At 40.5% G+C, this 5,000-nt stretch overlaps 1 protein-coding gene across 1 annotated transcript in view; it reads left to right on the top strand.

Moving 5' to 3' along the window:
• Window positions 1-2,850: 2,850 nt before the first annotated feature.
• Window positions 2,851-5,000, top strand: part of LOC137976318 (tetratricopeptide repeat protein 28-like) — a 31,425-nt gene continuing 29,275 nt past the window's right edge. The window contains exon 1 of the mRNA XM_068823617.1: window positions 2,851-3,038. The gene's annotated coding sequence lies outside the window, so the exon portion shown is untranslated. The remainder of the gene's footprint in view (window positions 3,039-5,000) is intronic.

A 5,000-nucleotide genomic window follows, 5' to 3' on the forward strand; every position in this document is an offset into this window, starting at 1 on the left:
CGTGAACTCGTCTATAAACTTGAAACTTAAGGATGTTTTCTAGTACACTGTCAAGGAAAAAGGAAAGGAATGGAAATTTATTTAAGTGTCTAGTCCTTCTAGCACTGAAGCACTAATTGGGGACACTGTAAATTGAAATTAACAATTAACACAAATCAAGTCAAATGTTGGTTTTTGAGGAGAGGGGAAAGCGGAGCACCTGGAGAAAACCTCTCAGTGCAGAGTAGAGAACCAACAAACTCAACCCACATATGACCCCAAGTCTGGGAATCGAACCCGGGCAACATTGGTAGGAGGCAAGTGCTTTCACCACTGCGTCATCCCTGCACCCCTAAAACATGCACATACAGTGCATCTACATACAGTGTGTGTATGTATACATAATTATTGGAAATGTGCATACATTGACGGATGTTCCTTTGCTTGATTTTGGAAAGCAGTGGCAACTTGATTTTGGTGTTTGTGTGCTTTCCTCATGGTGATTTTTTAACTCACCAGGACAAGAAATCACCGAGGATGGTGGAATTGGCTTAATTGGTACATTTTCAAAGGGAATTTGTCTCCTTTTCAACAAGTGATTTGCTGAAATGGCAAATAAGAATGATTCCACCCTTTTGTGACAAGTGTCGCACAATGCGCAAGAAAGACCATCATCTGCCTGGACTTTTTGATCGAAAACTTCTTCTAGAAAATATTCTCAAAAATTCACCATGAAGGTTTCGCTTTCTCTTTTTGTTAACAAAAACTTAAGAACACACTCGACAACAGTCGACTATTTCTTTCGGGTGGCTCATCCTGAACAATATCGTGAAGAGAACATGAGTTCGATAGCGTTGAATTTGGCGCGCATTGAAATAAAGTTGTGCTGCGTGCTCGACATACCAGTGTGGTCCGTGCGATCAAGAAAAATTGTCTAAAATTCTTTCTGGAATTTCCCAAACAAAAGGTCTAAAATTCTTTTAGAAATGTCTAAAATTCTTCAAAAACTCTCTAAAATTCCCGAAAATTCTTATAAAGTTAGTTTCTCATAGTGCAAAGTTTGCCATATGCATATTTGCTATCAAGCAAAGATCCAGATTCCGAAACTACGGTGAGAAACCGCTGGTTAGATGCACTGTAGGACCCCTTTTGGTGAATAACCGCTGATATAAGGAATGGATATGAACGGACTGACCCCTCTCCTGGTAGGATGGAATACAAAAAAACACGTTTTGTCAACGTTTTTCCCTGTGAAAAGTTTCCAGCATGTCAGGTGAAAGTTGAAATTGCTCTAAAATTCTCGAAATTGTCAATTTTTTTCTAAAATTCCCGAGAGTTTCTAAAGTTCTTTTTGATGTCTAAAATTCCCAAAAAAATTCCGGAATTATGTAGCTAAGCCTATTTCAGCCACAGCAATTGATGCAAGAAATCTAGAAATGCCTCAACCAGGAAAAGGGGACAGAATAAAAATATGTTAGATCAAAATTAATCACTGCTATTTTAATGCACCTATCAATGTTAAGGCCCAGGGTGGGGGGGGGCGGGCTACCTACGGGAAATTGACTCAGAGAGCCTTCCCCTGGGTTGGGATTTTGACATGTAGGCATTGCCCCATGGTCGGGAATTTGACATGTCCGCCATCTTGGAACACCGAGAGAACCTGGAGATGAGTTATCCTCAACCTTGGTTTTGATGGGACTTACCTTGTTTTCCTGATTTTTCTGGACACCGTGGTTGAAAGAAAGGTAAGCGAATCCGTCTTCAGGGGTAGATCCATACCGGTTTCCAACGTTTTACGGAAGTCGGTCAGAAACATGGGAAAGGGGACTTTGGAGAGTTAAAATCTGAAATCTTCCCGGGGGAGTATGCCCCCGGACCCCCCTAGAAACTATTTCGGGTCCTAGCTCTGCCCCTGGTCTTGTTTTTTTGTAAATAAGGTCCATCCCTTCTATCAGTCCTTGCTGGAGTGTTCACAAGTACGAGAATGTTTCCTTTTACTTTTTTTTGTGATTACCTTTTGGATCATTTCTACATATTCATGAATTTTCCACTCTATCATTGTGCATGCTTGATTGATTCGAAAGCTGGTTAATATTGTTCATGTTGTTTTGCTAAATGTTAGGGTCTTGTTCAGTACTGTGAGCAGCGGAAAGGTTTCGTGTTACATGACAAATTTCCATCAGCTGTTAAAAGGGAATTTGAAATCGACAGTGAACAACATTCATTCGTGTTCGAAAAGTGAGAATCTAATGAAAAAAAAGTTACTCCAGGGCAGGAATGTGATGTTCCGATGGTTCCTGGGGGTGGGGGAATTTGACAGTCTGTAGGTGCCCAGGGGTGGGAAATTTGACGCTAGCTTCCACGAAAATGTCAAATTCCCCTGGGTCAGCCCGCGCCCCCCACCCTGGGGCTTAACATTGATAGGTGCATAATTAGGTGAATTGGGGAGGACATCTTTGAACAAAATCTCGCACACTTGGAAATACAATACTATAACGATACCTGCGAAAGGTCCAGCGTATTTCTCCACCGATATTCCGAACGATTCCCTGTACATTTCGTGCTGTGATTGAGACAATTCTAACCCTCGAGCAAACCGTTGCTGAACGAACCAGGCGAGTATGGCGGTAAAGTTATTTCCGTGTAAGAACACACGAAACGACTTCACGGCCTGCTGACCTCTGATTGGGCAGAAAAACACATATAATTTCTGGCACCAATCAGAATAGACCATATTCGTATTCTCGGTATTGGACTGGAACTAGCTTGCAATAGAGGCTAATGCAGGGGAATCTTTTCAAATGCAAATACTTTTTAATATATTCCCCCGCATTAGCCTCCATTGCAAGCTAGTTCCAGTCCAATACTGAGAATACGAATATGGTCTATTCAGAATTATCCCGACTGTTTGGGAACTTGCCCCCAGGGGCTCTTCTCGGTCTTCTATGCTTTTCTTCGTCGTCATTTTCTTTCGCCTGTTTAATTAGACTTCCTCTTGCCTTCGCGATCTGCCTTATGGTCTCCGAGGATGGTTTCCGACAGGACCAAGAGGATATGAGGTAAATGAGCGAATCCCTGTACCCCCATAACAATTATTTGATTCTCAGAGAGTCTGAACATTTCCAAAACACCGCATCGCACCGCTGTAGCTAAAACTGTCTTCCAAAAAAATGATATTGGAACAACAAGTTTGTTCACGGAGTCCCTCAGTGAATAATTAGTAACGTCAGATCGATTGATAAATACATCGCTTTAATACTCGGATGTAAGACCATTTAAGGATTTAACAGCCAATTTCTGTAAATATCGAGAATCCGTGGTCACTCGTCAAATTTCGAATTTCTTTATATTTTGCCTAATTAACACCTATAGTGAGCTATTTTCGAAAATAGTATCCAAAGTTCTCGAAGCGCTTAATTTTTTCACAAATCGAGGAAAGTTCCGAAAACGCCATTTTAGCGCCCTGTCACTTCCAGAAATAGAGTTATGTAGTGCATTTTGTTATCGCTCGTGTACATAAACGCGATCACAGCTATCAATGCAATTTGGGCATATCGTAACACATTTCTTGGTCTTTCCAAAGTATAAATTTGAAAAGATGCTAGTAAATATTTGTTTTTGGCTGTTAGAAAAACCTTAGTACAAACGGTTGAGCGAGAATGAGTCAATTGATCTAAATTGCACATCCCCCAAAAGCCCACTGGTACATGTAATTTGACGTTGAAACTAGTATTTCGTTGAAGTGCATTCTTTGTGCTATGCTGTGTTAAAATTTCTTCCGCGGCCTGACAAAAGTGTGCCGTCGAGAGACAGAAACGTGAAGTCAATTTTTGCATCGCGACCATTCTTGAAATTAACACGGAACTTGCCTTCTCCGAACCACGGCCTCATCAAGAAACGAAACTCTGCCAAAGAAAATACTTTTTTTACTATTCTGAACGGCCAAAGAATACTGTACTATGATAACATTGCTGGAGAGTGATAACCTTCATCTTAAGTTTTGGCAAGGTTAAAGTAGGTGATGAAGTATTGTCTGTTGTGTAACTCTATGCTGATCGGTACGGTGATTTCCAAACAACGTTACACTCGTTGTAAACTGCTTCTTTCTACCAGCTATCACCTTTTTTAAAAAGATATATATGATGCGATGATATTAATTCCGATTTAGCTAACATTTATGGGTGCAGACACATTTCTGTGCTTTTTGCCCCTAAGGGAAATTTTTCACATTATTGCGTGACGTGATGTTGACCACACCATTAACGAAAACAAAGCTCGTTCAATAACTGACTAAATTTTGCAACAGTGTTCGAGTCGACTAGTCGATATAAGGAAACCAAAGCTTGGAAGAGACCTGTAATAATCAGTTGTTGAATTCGATTCCATGGAGATCGCTAATCGCTCAAACGTCGGGGAAACTGTGACAAATTCCATGATACTACTCCAGCGACTCTAATTTGATAATTGCGCAATTTTCCGTACCAAGCAAACGGTATTTTGGTTTAAAGTATCTGGCTCGAATTCCATGTAGGGTCGTTTGATTTCGTTTTTTTGCATTATTTTTGGTAGCAGTTGGAGGAGGGTTGGTGGACTGGTTAGACTGAGTGGAATGGGAGGGTACAGGGTTGCAAGACAATTCTGTGCAATTAACCAAGGAATTGTTGTGCAAGGTAATTAAAACAAATGTTTCTGTTCAGAAGATTATTCACCTGCCTTTACCACCACTCCTCAATTAAATCTCTCTCGCGTAATCCATATGACGATTTTCGTTTTTGAAGGCCACGAAATGGAATAGAGAAAAACAGCGGTATTTTTGCTAATAATAGGGAGTTCGAGGAACGAGTACGACAACGGCATAGTCGAAAAATGCGTCAAAAGAACACAATGGCTTTGCACTTGAGTTTAAAAAAAAATAAGATTTCACATTTACCCACTAACACATAAATGCAAACTGATTTCGGTCGTTTTATTCTTTTTCTTTACTTAAACAATGGCACACCAAATAAGGGATCATTCGTAGC

This window comes from Montipora foliosa, chromosome 11 (genome assembly GCF_036669935.1).
Source record: "Montipora foliosa isolate CH-2021 chromosome 11, ASM3666993v2, whole genome shotgun sequence".
Taxonomy (NCBI): domain Eukaryota; kingdom Metazoa; phylum Cnidaria; class Anthozoa; order Scleractinia; family Acroporidae; genus Montipora; species Montipora foliosa.